The 16,638-nt window shown below is 23.0% G+C and overlaps 1 protein-coding gene across 3 annotated transcripts in view; it reads right to left on the bottom strand.

The window, feature by feature from the left end:
- LOC100576369 (ets DNA-binding protein pokkuri) overlaps positions 1–12,046 on the bottom strand; it is a 45,157-nt gene extending 33,111 nt beyond the window's left edge. For all 3 annotated transcript variants that reach the window (XM_026442705.1, XM_003249027.4, XM_016914133.2), the window contains exon 1: positions 11,325–12,046. The gene's annotated coding sequence lies outside the window, so the exon portion shown is untranslated. The remainder of the gene's footprint in view (positions 1–11,324) is intronic.
- Between the last annotated feature and the right edge of the window lie 4,592 nt (positions 12,047–16,638).

The raw sequence follows: 16,638 nt of genomic DNA on the forward strand, positions 1-16,638 counted from the left end.
TCACTTATTGTGAAATAATAAAAATAAATCTAAAATGATAAACTGTTCCTGAATTATTTAGAAAAAAATAAAAAATTTATTGTAATATATTTGATAATCATATACAATTTTTATTTTATAGAAAGCAAAAATATCTTATTTCTTAAGTTTTATAAGTTAGATTAAATTAGGTTTTCTTAAATTTTTTTCTAAATTTTATAAAAACATTACAACTAAATTTAATCAAAATAAATAAATTAATATTTAAAATTTATGTTATTACAAATTATTTTAAATTTATGTTACACATTACAATTCATTATGCGAAAAAATAATATCTAGAAATTCAAATGTTTTACAAAACATAACAACTAAATTTTAAAAATAATTCTATTTTTAAATTATAACGATTAAACGAAAATTATAACGATATTAAGAATTATAATTGTATCTTTTTTATACAAACTGATCGTGCTTCTATCAGTATGATTTTAATCATTGTATAAATTGCTTTCATTTTTAAAATAATATAAAATATGTTATATATATTTTCAACAATATTATTTCAAAATATAAATTGAAATAATTATATAGATAAATATATATGTAAAATATAAATAAAAATTATCTTATATAATTATTTTAAATAAATAAATTAATATAAAATCAAATATATCTAATGTAATATTCGTTCGAATCTTTGTAATTTTTGAAACAAATTATGAAAGAAATCTATTTTTTAATAAATTCATACTAAATTTCATAGAATTCATATTTCATAAAATTTCATATTATATATAATAATATAAAGATGATATATTCTATAATGTAGTAAAATAAAAATAAATCTCAATATCATAAATTTTCCTCTTCACTTTCTGATTAAATATTCCGATTAAATATTAATATTAATATTTTCTATTTACGAATAAAATATCACTAATTATTGAATAAATCATAATTATTATATTGTATATAACTAAATAAAAGAAATAGTTGAGAAAAAAAATCTATAACTATGAACACATATAATAACACACATATAATAACATACATTCAATAATTTAATTAATTCTTCTTTATATAATAACACATAATAACACATATAATAACACACATATTATACATATCATACACATATTATATATTTTGTAAATCTTGTTTAATTTACATATCATTCATTTGTTATATTGTTATGTTTTATTGTTATCTTGTCATTACTAGTATAGCTATATTTATAGTTCCTTGTTTTCAAATTGAAGTAAAAAATTACAAACGATTACTATTTTTTGATGAATAAAGAAAATTCCACTAACGAAGAATTAATTTATGATTTCGATTATATTGTGGACATATTATAACGATAACATTCATAAAATATATCAACATTCTCTTGCGTAATAATTTATTCACTGATATAATAATAAATTGATAAATTTATAAGTTATATATTATACATTTTCGTTTCAAAATTGTTTAATTTTAATTGAAATAGGATAATCACATATAATTCAGAATATTTTTTAAATTTACTTGTAAAATTTCGTCCATTTTATTATCAAAAATTTTAATAAATATTATGACAAATTTATTAGCATTTTGATTTGTAAAATTCTTTCAATAATATTAATCTGCCCAATGAAAAAAATTTAATTGCAATTAAAGATGTTATCGATATTAAAAGACTTATATGCATTTTATTTCAATGTTAGGGTAGAAATAAACATATGCAAGTGAAATGGCTTGTTTTGACGTTACACATAATTATGTCTCGTCTTGTTCAGACAGCGGAAAGTTTGGCAGATTATCGAGCGGTCGGGAAATTTGTATTTATAAATACGGGATGGAGGAAGTACTACTACCGCGATATTACTAGCGGTCAGAGTCGGTCGTTATTATAGCAATATCGAGCCATCAAAAGACGGAAGGAAGAGTTTTATCTACTTATGTATCGCTAAAATAATTTTTTGCATCTAGAAACGTAACTTTATATATACCAATGTATACGGAAATAAGATATTCAAAGTATACAGTGATTCACAAAAATATTCGAATACTCTTTTATATTTTCAAAATTTTAACAAGATTTTACAAGAATAATTTTTTATTGATTAAATTTTTTATTTTTAATGAAAATTTGATTGTTGAGGAGCACAATGCGTTTAATTATTTAAAAAGTCTATCATCGAAATAATGTCTTTTCTTAAGTAAACATAAAAAATGTATAGTATTTATTAATAAAAAAAAATCATAAATTAAAAATGATAGATTTAAATATTTAAGAATATTGAAATAATTTTAAATAGATTAATTAATTGGAAAATCATATGTGTGATTTAAAACTGCATCTGATAAGTACAGATACAAATCATACAAGGAAATAGCATATTACATGTTTATATAAGTAAAAATGTATTATAAAAAAAAATTTTTATTAAAAAGGAAAAAAATACATTATACATTATATTTTATTTTATCTCATTTTTTCATAAATAGAATATTAGAGATTCTAAAATTTTGAATATTAGTACATTTGAAATATAAATATTATATTACTTATATAAAATGTGTGTAAATAATTATAAATTTAAAATAATTTTTATAAAATATGAATAATTTTAAAAATAAATTTTTCGTGTTATCAATAAAAGTTCAAGCTTAAAAGTTCAATTTCATAAATATTATGAATAAATAACATTCTGAAATTAATTCTAAAAGAATTAATAAGAATTTAACTAAATATTTAATAGATTTTGATAATTTAGTATTTAATTCAATCGATTTAATCAATAAGTTTTTAAGATAACTTAAAAATCGATTAATCAAGATCTTGCTATAAGCTATAAGGGTCAACGTGTGGAAAGAGATTAAGAAGTTTCGAGTGAAGGGTGAGAAAGAGGGATCAAAGAACAAATAAAAAAAAATAGACTATGTAAAAAAGGAAGTTAAAATAAAATAGATACAGAGAAAAGTTTTGTCACGAATATGACTCTAATAAAAACTTTTCAATCAATCAAATATGAAAATTTTTAAAAATACTCCAATTCTTGAAATACTATATGTTTGATAATAAATATCAAAAGAAAAAGATAATTTAAATTTTTGTTGTTTATTAAGAATAAAAAAAAAGATAAAACAAATGATAATTGAATATAAAGTTAATAACCTTAATAAAAGTAGATATACAGGAGCGTCAAGAAGGTCACTATTGCATTTAAAAAATAATGTTTATTTTTTTGAATTTATAATAATAAATATTTTCTTTCATGATTTCTAACTTTTCATATTTTTTTCCAATTTAATCATTTATTTTTTCTTATTTATGTTCTTTCTTTTTTTTAATAAACAAAAATCTTTTTTATATTTATTTTATATTTAATTAATTTAACATTCCGATTGTGTTTTATATTTATATTATAAAATTTTATATTTTTAGAATTACAATAGTTTTAAAATTTTAAAATTTAAATTTTTTAAAATTTCGGTTTAAAATTTTTTGTCAAGAATAGTGTATAAAATAGTTTGTAGAATAACACAGATATTAATTAATTTACGATTGTAGAATACAGAAGAATACGCACGCACGCATTCATATCCTCTTAATCTAACTTGTACATTATAATGATCTTAAATTCTTTTTATTTTGCCAATATTAATCTTTAAATTACAAAACAAAGATATACTTTTTTTTATATATGATACTTTTTTTTATATGATATAAATAATATTATTTTTTATTAATAAAAATAAGAATTATATAAATTAATCAAATGATTTTTGCAATCAGATTTACTCTCTGATTTTCTATTAAGCATACTATATGTATTCAGTACCTACAGAGTGAGTCACATAACGTGACCACTTAAAATAACTTGCAAATTACTTCTGCTATATAAAAGTGTTTCAAGCTGCATAGCAAGACTTAATGTTATTTTTTTAAAAATGGGCAAAATATTATCGTTTTAATACATTCAATTTTCAGTATAATTTATTACATTTTCAACTATTAATTGTTACTTACTATTTATTATACATAAAAAAATAATTTTAAAAAAGAAAAAAAAACATAGTATAATGCATTTACATCATTAATATATCATATTTTTTGCTTCCTAAAGATAAAAACGATTTGATTAATATTGAAATTTTTTGCGTTAATCTTTCATGTCAAAGATTTTCGATCAAAAAAAGATTTCAATCATTTTTTCTAAAACTAATATTATAGAACAAGTAATAATGAAAGACCGAGAAGGGAGGAAAAGAACCGATAGAACAAGTACCGGCGAAGGTATTTTAAACGCGACTTCCTCCTCGAGTTTTCCTCGAAAGAAGGGAACCGGATGCCATCTATCGCGACCGTCTGCTTCCTTTTGCTCCCTCTTGGAATTAACCGGACGAACGAGAAGGAAGGGATACTTCTCCAGAGCGTTGATTCTCAAGAAACAGAGAAAGGGAAAAGGAAGCAAGAGATACGAGAGAAGAGAAGATCGGTGGAGGAAAGAAGATCGAATTGACCGCTCGTCGAATTCTTCGAAAGAAGAACGAAGGAACAAGACGAAGATAGCGAAAAAGAAAAGTCCAAGGTCCGCGCTTCCGGTCCGGATACAGACCGGTTCTCTTTCTTGCAGTGCGAGAAGAACAGAATCAGACGGATACGTATTCTGGAATATTTCTCATTATGCGATTAATTTTTTTCTTCAAAAATATACATTCTTGTATTTCATGTATTTTATTTTCGCATCGAATAATTATGTTGATGCAAAAATTTTTTTATATTTTATTACATGTACTGTATGATTTATAATATGATATGTATAAAAAATATTCTTATTATAAATATAACTTTGATTTGAAAAAGATAATTTATAAATTGTTTGAAATTTGTATAAGGAAATGCTTCATAAAAAATTTGCATTGATATTATTCAAATATTTATCTTGAAAATCCAAAAGATTTGAAAAACGTAGAATATTTTGAACGTCGAATATTCTTTTATTATATTTATTCAAGTGAAAGAGAAAGTAGAAATACGAGATATTTTTTATTTTTTTTTTTTAACGAATATATTACGGAAATTTTATACAAAATATATTGTATAAATATAAATATTATAAACTTCTAAATCTTTTACATTTTTAAATTAAAATGAAATTAGAAATTCGAATGATAATATGAGATATAATTTTTTGGGAAAAATTAAGTTATGAAACTGCATAAAAGTGTTGACAAAATTTATAATAGCATAAAAATATAAAAATCTTAAATATAAAATCACAAATCATTTTATTTTTTTAAAAGTAACACTACAACTAACTACAACATATTTAATATAAATTCTATTATATATTCTGAAACAATCATATGGTCTAATAATAAATATGAAAAGTATTCAAATTATAGTTCCAAATTTTAATTTTTTAAGACTTTTTTTTTTGTTTATTTTTTATTCTATCTATCAAATGAATAAAATTTTATTATTTTATTATTAATAAATATTCATTATTATAAATAAATTGTAATTATTATTTTATTTCTTGTCATTATATCACAACCAAAAATTGTTATTAATATATATTGTTATTAATATTCTATGATTATTGATAACTCTATAATTATTATTCAATGAAATGCTTTTTGTTTGAAAACTATAAAATAAATTAGAATAATTTCATTAAAAAATGCACACACAAAAATTTCTTGCTGTAATAAAAACAAAAAAAATTAATGAACAACAATGATTTTTATGAAAGATCATTGTAATTTTACTTTACTTATAATTATTATTGAAGATTTCAATGCTATATACAAATCAAAGTCTTCTTATTTTTACTCTATCTCATATTCTTATCTTCCCCTCTATTGCTTCTTAGAAAATTCCTATTCATTTCCTTCATTGAGTCATTCGAAACAATAATGACTATTTTTTGTATAATTCTTATCCAATGATATCTCTATGCGTATATAATAAAAGTAAATGCAAATTAAAATCATGCGTATGAAATCATAAAAAATACTTATAATATAATTATGAGTATGATAATTCAAATTCAAGAAAATTACATTTTATTCTTTGCAATAAGTTAACTTATTATATAACTCTTATATTTTAAAATACAAAATTTAAAATCTATTTCAATCTTTACTAATGTAAATAAATATAAATTAAAGTATAAAATTATTGCATTAATATTTTATTTTATTTTTCTTTTCCATTAGAAAATTTCGTCTCTTCTATTACTATTCTATATTATTAAAATAATATAAACTTCATTTATTTGCATATTTATATATATAAAATAATATATTATTATTTATTAATAATATTTATAATATAATAATAATTATTAATAATAATTAATAATACATTATTATTTATAATGTTATTTTGTTTTATCTTATATTTATTTTTATACCTTCTGTATGTATTTTCTACGTATTTGATTGTGATATAATTTAAAATAAAGGAAAAAATATTAAATATAACTTAACTTTTCTCTTCGTATATTAAAGAATTTAATTCAAAAAAAAAAGTTCCACAAATATTTAAATTTAGTCAATAGATATACTAAGTTTAAGAATATCCTAATAGAATTATAATATATCTATTTCGTAATTTCGTGATTTAAACCCATTGAGAAATTTAAAAAAAAATTTTTAATTTAAATATGCATATATAATTTAAATATATATTTTTAAATTAAAGATTTTATCATTGTAAAGATTAAAATTAAATAGAAATTTAAAATATAAATACTCACGAAGATAATCAAACATTATTTCACAAAGAAATTAATCTAAAATCTTGATAATAAAAAAGTTTTTGTGTATATAATAGTTATAAATATATTTATGATATATATTTATGAAGTTTTTAAAAGTTTAAAAATTAAGTTTAAAAATCAAAAATATAAAAATTTTCTATAGAATAGAAAAATGTTAGTTAAGACTTATTTATTAAGTTGGAAACAATTTTGTATTAGATCAAATGAGAAAGAAATAAAATAAGAAAAAGGTAAAACAGTGACAAAAACAGAACTATCTAAATCTATCCCCCTTCGTCTAATTCAAATTTCAGTTGCTTATAAATAATTTTAATAAATAAATCTCAATCAATATTTCTATATATCAATTTTTATGTTTGTTTTCGCTTCAATAATCGATCTTGCACAGATATATTAACATTCTGTATATAGAACAATTGTTTTTCTTTTTCATTTATAGCAAAGTAGTTGAATATTTTCATGAGATATTTATTAAAATATTTATTAAAATATAAATATAAATTTCCAGAATAGTATTATTAATTAATATAATAATAAAAAAATATAAAAAAAATAGTCTTTGAAATAATATATGTTGAATAATCTATGTTGAATCAGAATAATAATAAGAATAAAAGTAACGAAAGAAGTTGCTAGAAATTTGCCGGTGGTTAGATGTCGACACCTCGTCCGTGATCTTAACGATCGATCGAGCCCTCCCTCGAGGCTCTGGAGAATTTTCCATCCCCCTTACTACCACCACCGTAGTGCTTCCTCTCTCACTTCCGGGTTCCCGGCTCTTCCGGCCGGAATTACGTTTCGAAAGCCTTTCTTCTCTCACCCTCCTACCACCCTCACCGCCCACTTCCTCTTCCTTCTACGCCGTTTCTCCCCTTTAACCTCTTATCAGCTCTCTTCACTGCGATAGAAAATGGACGTAAAAACCTTTCAACCGAACATTCTCTAGTTAGAGAATAATACTTTTTCTCTTCGTATGCTGATAAAAATGATATACCAGCATATTAATTTTTCGAAAATTAAATTTCTTTTTTTCATGGTTCGATAAATTTCAATTTATTAGTCTAAAAATATATGACAATAACTATGAATAGATTCGAATTAATCAATAAAACGGAACAAAATATAGGAGAAAAATTTTTATTTGCTACTATATATTGCTTGTAAGAGTGAATAAAAATTGCATTACATAGAAATATTCAAATTAAATTTTATATTTAATAAAATAAATTATATATTTTTTAAGATATCTATTAAAATTATTAATTTTATATTATATTTTTTTAATAATATACATTTTATACATTTTAAAATAATAAAAAATTAAATAATTTGCAGAAATTTAATTTTTTTTTAAGATATTCTTTTACATATATATAAGAAATATTGTTTAATTGCAAATATTCTCAATTTACATTTAACTGTATTGCAAATATTATTTTATATATTTATTTTAAAATATCAATAAACTTATGATACAATAAAGAAAAGCTATTATAATTAATAATACCATAAAAAGAAGAATTAGAAAAATTAAGTTTAAAAATATAGTTAAAAAAAAAATTCTGTTTCACTTTGAAAATTAATTTTTCAATTTTAATTCTAAATAATCAATTATTGAGAATCAATATCTAATGATGAAAAATCTAGTAAAATTTAATTTATAATTAATATTGATCATTATCTAAATAGCAATATTTTATAAATATAATAGCATACAATTTAATGAAAAATATGAAACAATAAAAGATATTAATATAAATATTTAAATTAGATATTATTATAGATTTAAACTTGATACATTTCCTTTTTTCTTTATTTTTTTTTTCTTAATCTATCGTATAATTATATTGCTATATATTTAAGAGATTATTATACCATAGTGAGAGTAATATAATACACAAGAAATCATTGTTCTATATATTTTTACACAACTATTTTTAATACAAAAAAATATTTATTTTTAGTAATTAATAAAAACATAAATTTTATTCAAAGCATATATTTTTTGTAGAATAAGCGATAAATTAAGTAATAGCGAAAGCTAATATCGTAAAAATATTCAGAGAGTAAGAAAGTTACATAAATTTTATACCTATCTTTATAAATTTCAATGTGTACTACCGATTAAATTAATCGAATACAATGATTTTTATAGCAAATAAATTGTTATGTCCGAATATTTTTACAAAATTTCCCTATTATTTAAATTATAACTTGTTGAATAAAAAAACTTCTTATTTTGATATATAATAAAAAATAAATTTTATATCAATAATTCAATAATACTATATATTAATAATTCATATATATTAATAATGAACAAATACAAAAACAATAATTTTTAATACATTCTAATGTTCAAATATTAATATAAATCATTATAATTTGATTGCAAAGATCACGTGAATACTTGTAAAGTAAATCTGTCAAAAAACCGCTGGTCGGATCTTAGTCAACAGATTTACTATAGATAAAGAAGATGCTTGTTTGACGCAGATTTGGAAGAAATATGGGTTTGGCGGATGAAAAAGACGACACAAATAAATTCCTCTCCTTTTTTTTCAATCGGGGAAAAGAGGAAAATAAAGAGAGAAGCGGTAACGCGGCTGCGCTAAGGAGGAAGGAATTATGCATGATTTTGTTCGAGCTCACGTGTTATGTAAATGATAACGTGCAACTTCCTGAATAACGATCAAGGAGCGTAAGCAACAGCCGCTCCGCTTAGCCGTACGTCGTGTTGTATATTCGCGTCAGTAGTGTGCGTGCGCGCGACCCTATTGCGCGTGCGCGTGCATGAGTGGAAGGAAAAGAAAACAGGAGGAAAAGGAGAAGTATATAAATCCTTCACACAGTTAGAAATTGAAGTGTACAGGAAACAAAAGGGTTATGTCAATTTTTCTTTCGTTCATTATTTTCAATTCCATTTTAGCCATCGATGATTTTGTATGATTTTATTACAAATTCTTATTGTAATTGTATTATTTATTACTTAATCGCATAATATTTATAATAAATTTAATAATACATTTATTAATATATATGTTATAAAATATATTTAATTATTTTGAATTTAGTAAAATTGGAAAATTTACATTTTCTATTAGCAAATGTTAATATAAGAAATAATAATTTTGTTTTAAATATAGAAAAACAAATTAATTTTAAATAATATAAAATTATCCAATTATTTTAATTTCACGGGTTTTTTTAGGTTGAAAAGAATAAAAAAGTTATTATAACTTTTATTATCTATAATTTTGCATAGTGATTATTTTTTCTTTTAGTTTTTTTTTTTATCTTCAATTTATGATCGTAATTTAGATTAAATTAATAAGTTAAAATTACAAATAATTGCAATAAGAAAAAAACAAATTATATATGTCAAAAGTATTTTTCATTATACATAAATATAACGAAGTTTACATTTTTACCATAAAAGAAAGATAAAGAAAGTTTATTTACAAAACCTAAAATTTCGATCGATATATCTTGCACTGATAAGCTACTTATCATAATAATAAATCATAAATTCGATGAGATTCTTCGATGAGTTAAATAATGCTTGAAAATTATTAATTAAGCTGATTTTAGATTTAAATGAAACTCATTGATAAGCAAAAAGAGAAAAAATTAAACAATTGTCTCAGATGTTTTGCGATAAATTGTCTTTTATGTATTTTAAAACTACTTCCGAAAAGCGAAAATTAACATACTAAGCTATTATAAGATGAATATGAATAACTTTGCAGCCATCATAAGCAATAAATTGTTAATTTAAATAAGAAAACATGCTAATAAGAATAATCCATAATTTCATAATTCATTATATTTTATATGATAAAGGAAATTTAAATATGATAAATCATAAAGATATTATGTTTTATTAATAAATGTCAAAAAGAATATTGAAAATATATATTATAAAATTTTTTGAATTTATTATAAAAAATGAAGAATACTAAAATAATTAAAAATAAAAATGAAATTTTTTTCATAATTAAGAATAATTATAAATTATAACATTAACAAATGTTATTTAATAAGTTGACAATGTTAAATAATCAATTATTAGTATAAAATTAGTATGATAAGAACAAAACAATTATTCATTTTCTTATAATGGATATAATATTATAAAATATATATATAACATTAATGTTGATTATAAACATATATTTTTAAAAGAACATGTAATGTAACTAATTTCAAAAAAATTGTACAAAATTTATCTTAAACTTTAAAAAATTACAATTTTTAAATAAATTTTAAATCATTCTTTAGAATTTATATATAATAAATTCTACAAAATCATTTTGCAAATATTATATTAATTTTTTTTACCATTTTATATTTTAATATCATTAATAAATAAAAAATAGAAAATACAAAAATAAATGGCTTAAATTTGTGTTGATTAAATATTGAATTAAAGGAAAAATAATTATATATATTAAAAAATATACTATGAAATAATAAAATAAATTTTTCGCATAATTATCTAAAAAATGATATTTAACTTAATAAAAATTAAGATCAAAAAAAAAATAAGAATAACTTTATTACCTCAATTGTAGCTTAGCTGATAAACCGTCTAATGCGGCGTAATATCAATGCTGGAGATCTGTTAGTGAATCGAAATGAATCTCCTCGGCGGTCATCGGACAGAAATCCGCGCCCTAATACGTCGCAACTCCAGTTTGGCATCCACAGGTATCCTCGAGACACCGACCACGCGCACGTGTATCTTTTCTTCCGCTACTCTTCTCTATCTCTCTCCGTCCCTCTCCGTGTCCTTCTTATCTCCGTCTTCTTTCGTTTGCACTATCTTGTACGTATTTATTTATATATCCATATCCAATATCTTCCATGAATTTTCCATTTATCTTTGCACATAAGTAGGATCCGTAATTAATAATATTAAAAGCTCGAATATTTCTATTCAGCTTTTCATGTCCATACAAGAAAAGTCTAGAGGTATCGAAATATCCATGTGTGTACGCGTATATCACAGAGCGGCTATCTACGCGGCTAAGTGTATCACAGTCGGCACACTCGAATCACTCTCCCTCTCTTTCACACTCTTGTTCGTCTCTTACCGAGTCTTCTTAAGATTACCGAAGGTTTATAAGGGAGCAGTTAGACAAATTCGGGAAGGATGCGAAACACGAAACGAGTCTCTTTTCACCTTGGACACAATTTGATTTGTCTCGCGAATGCTGAAAGCGATTATACACAATAAAATTAATCTACCCAATCTCGTAGCTAGCGAGCGACTGAACCGCGAGTCGCGATCTCCACTGGAAGCTTGCCGCCATACCCCCCACTCCTCTCTCGCACGCTGCGAGAGACTTGCGTCAACGCGCATGCGCGTGACTTGCCGTATAATGCGTTCGACGAACGGAGACAAATGGACCACCGGAACGCGCGACCCTTTCAGTTAAACAAGGATAGATGGATAGCCGGTTATACGGCGCGAACGGAAATAATCGAAGCGTTGTAATCGAGTGGGAAATACCATGGGACGTTGGAGGGGGTATTACCGACTTCCTCGTAGCTTCCTCGTAATCGCGATCCTGACTGTTGACGCGGACCTGCCTTTTTGCGGGCTCAAATATCTGCCCGAGGTCGAATCATTTTTTTAGACCAATGAAATCTATTCTTTTTTTTAATTTTCATTTTTCATTCGAAATAAATTAAATTTATATCGATTTAAATTCTATATTCTTTTTAGTTTATAAATATTTTCTTATATATATATATGTGTGTGTGTGTGTGTGTGTGTGTGTGTGTGTGTGTGTGTGTGTGTGTGTGTGTGTGTGTGTGTAAAAAATAATATAATCTAAATTTATCATATTAATTTTTGTATACAATATAAAATTATTAATCATAAAATAAACGTGCTAACATTATTATTTAAAATTTATATAATTTTTAAAAATAGATAAAATAAAAATTTATAAATAATATAAATAAATAATAAATCATCGGCAATAATCGGTTAATATCTTTTCAAATTTGTTAAAATCAATATTTTGTTAAAATACAAGAATTTATCAATTTCAAAAAAAATAATTGAATCAATTAAATCAAAAAGATTAATTAGGTTAAGAATTCAATTTAGTTTTAACCGAAAGAATTTTCATAGTCAGAAAGGCATCGTTGATCTGACAAAGATTACCGAATCTAACGAAGAATAATCACATCAAATAATTCTGATAAGCTGATAAGAGATAAAAAGTCGATATTTCAACGACCTCTAAAAATATAATCTCTCTTTTTTTTCTTTCGATTGTTATTTTCTGATCTTTGTAAGAATTTATTATATTTTATTATATTTATATTATATTATATTATATTATATTTATATATTACATTCGTTTAGATGTATTCACTTATATGATCTATATTAAATTTAATATGTTGTATTACTTTTATGAATTACATTTAAGTAAATTTATTATTAAAAATTATATTAAAATTAATATAATTGTATTAAAATTAATTAATTGAATTTTAATCATTAATAAAATTGAACTAAATTGAATTTAATTAAATTTAAGTTTAATGAAATTTATTAATTAAATTTAAATTTAATCAAATTTAAATTATGAACTAAATTTAAATTTACATCAGTTAAAAGGACTTAAAAAGGCGAAATCTTTATTAACAAAAAATTCGTACATTTTTTTCAACAACTCAAACATCTTTTTCATTTCTAAAAAATTATTTATGATGCGGTTTTGAGGATGATTTCAACGAAAAGTTAAGATTTCTTGGTACGTCACTATTTCTTTAAAGATAAAATCACGGACCGGCAGTTTAGAGACGTTAATCGTTGTTACTTAACGAACAGGTGTATAGGTGCCGCGTTTCTCCCCTTTCTTCCGTTTTCTTCCGCAAGAATCGGCAGGCAGGAGTTTGAAGAAGGACCCCTTCGAGAAACGATGCAGGTAGTCCACGTTTCTGGACGCCCACAAACCTGTTTTACCTGTTATATCCTGACTGGCTTATGAGTACCATCGATTCTTATACTCAATCTTTTTCTTCTATCTTCTTTTTTCCTTTCGAAAGGATCTTATAGAAAGAAGAGAGAAAGAGAAGACGGAAACGTCGAATGATTTGTCAATCGAATCAGTCAACTCCGCGTATTACATTTAAAAATTTCATATTCTGATATCTTACTTATTGCGAGAAAATAATTTATTTTGAATTGTTTGATTACTTGAAATCATTTTCTATATTAAATTATATTTATTATTTAGATATAAGCAGTATAAAGAACAATTTTATTGGTAATCCGTAAAAAAATCGGTTAAAAAAAGAAAAAGGAAAATGTATGTATATATGTATAACAGCTGTTTTCGTGGTGTCAACAGCTAAAGAAAAGATTTCAGAAAAAATTTTGACACGAATGTAAGAGACAAATCCGATGCTTGGGCATTGAAACTTTTCTTTCGAAAAATATTATGTCGGTGATTCTTCTGGAATAAGATTCCTTGGAATTCGAGTCCAAGATCTAATAGATTCCCAAGGTGGGTAGAAAGAAGCTGGTAACTTTTCAGGAGGATTCTTTCTTCGATCGATCAGATGTAAACGTAAGCAGGGAGGATTCCATTGTGGATCATCGTTCTTTCAGAAAAAAAAAGAGATTTCGACCTCGAGTCCTCGCACATACCTGTCCCATGATTAATGTTACGCCTCCTCGGGAACCTTTTTGTTGTCTGACAACCCCCGGAAAATCCGGCTGGACCAATAACATTACCTTTAATTCTATGTCATATTTAAAAAGAATCATTTATAACTTAATATATATAAATACATATAAATGTTATAAATAGTTTATAACATTAGATAAAAATTAATTATTATTTAATATAATATTTATATTATATTTATAGAATGGTTTTTTAATTTTTGATACAACGTCATTTCGTTTTGCAGTTTGAATATTTAAAATACAAAAGAATCTCGATAATTCGAATTTCAAGGAAAGAACTAAAATCTTCAAATTATGGAGGTAGGTTTCAGTAAGAGAGATTTAATAAACGAAACTTGGCATATAAAGACTTTGTATGGGAAATAATATTTTTCCAATTGATGAGTACTCGAAGAAAGAGAAATCTATAAGTGTCGTCTTTTGTTTTCGGACATTCGCAATTTTAACTGAAAGCAATTTTTTAACTAAGGCAATTTTAATTGAAAAGAAGGAGAAAGTATCGAATAGTCGGTTACTGACACATAATTAAGTATGTATTTTGAATTGTAAAAAGCAGGTGATAAAAATTTAACTTATAGAGATAAATTTCGATTTGTAAAGTCGAAGTTCGAAAGTAGAGATATTATAAAATAATGCATTTAAATGTTGATTTAAATTATTGGCTTAAATTAAATTAATTTTATTATTTTAAGAAAACTAAAAAACACTAGAAAAAAACTAAAAAAAATTGCTCTTCTCTCTCAGATTCAATATTTAAAAAATAAATTGACATATATTAATTTTTGAATAATTTTTAGCTATTTAATCTTTATTTTTTATTATATTATTAATTAGTATTATTTATTTAACAATATTATTAATTAGTATTTTTATTTAATATTATAAATTATAAATATATTATAATATTACAAATTGATATTTTATTATTATTTTTAATTAATTAAATATAATTTTTATTTAATTAACTTTGATTAAATTAATTTTTATTTAATTTTTTAAATTTAATCTAATTTTTTCATCCAAAATTATTTTCACTAAGAAATTTTATTTATTGAAAATAAATATTATTAAATAAAAATTTATAAAATTAATTGCATGTGATGAGTATGTAAACAATCAACTCTATAAACAAAAATTAAAAAAAAATTTATTTACAAATGTAAAAAGTCGAGTAACGTGCAAGTAGCAATCAATAATTTTGAAAATTTGCTTAGTTATTAAAATAATCGTTCAGAGTAATCGAAATCGAACCAGAATATGTTTCACGTCTTGGGAAGAGGAATTTGCTTTGTCGCGGTTACGTCAACGCATCGACCGAAGGAAGAAAGAAAGGGAGATCTTGCAGCCTCGAAGAATGCCGTGTAATGATGTTGCACATCCGGGAGGACGACTAAAATGACGTCGATCCCCTCCTCTGCCCCTTCTCTTTTTCTGCCGCTTCTTTCCTCTCCTTTTCTCTCTCTTATTTCCTTGTTCGTGTTTCATGCTTTGTTTATGTCAATTATTTCCATTCTTCATCTTTTTCGCACACCTTTTCTTTTCTTTTAAAGTGTTTGCCATCTATTCTCTTGTTTATTTTTTTTTCGATTTGTTAATTATTATTCATTATCTCATTTTTAATATCTTTTTCCCAATTTCTTCACTTTTTCTGTCCTTTTCATACTTATAATGAAAAATGCATTCATATGCTTACAAAGAAATTTATTTCAAAAAATCTGATTTTAATGAATATTTCCGTTTATTTGAAATATGAGTTATATATAAATTTATTGGCATTTTACTTTTTAAACGATAACAAATTTTTTCAAAGACATGAAATCAATCTTAAAGTTTTAATTATTTTTTTTTTATATTCTGTTTATACAATTTCGTCTGAAAATATTTTTTATAAAAATTAATAAAGCATTAAAACAATGAATTTTTCTATAGTTTAAAATTTTATTCTACGTTCTTTAAATTGCATTTAAAGAAACGAAAATAATATTGAAATATTAAGAATTAATTTCATATTCTCAAAACAATATACAAAAATTACTTTATTTATTATTATGGATTATATACTATGTTTCATATATAACAGAATTATTATTAGTTTTAATAATATAATTTAGTTGAATTCGCGTAAGGTATAAAATTTATGTGACTGTAGTTATCTCTTTC

The sequence above is a fragment of the Apis mellifera genome, linkage group LG9, assembly GCF_003254395.2.
Source record: "Apis mellifera strain DH4 linkage group LG9, Amel_HAv3.1, whole genome shotgun sequence".
Classification (NCBI taxonomy): domain Eukaryota; kingdom Metazoa; phylum Arthropoda; class Insecta; order Hymenoptera; family Apidae; genus Apis; species Apis mellifera.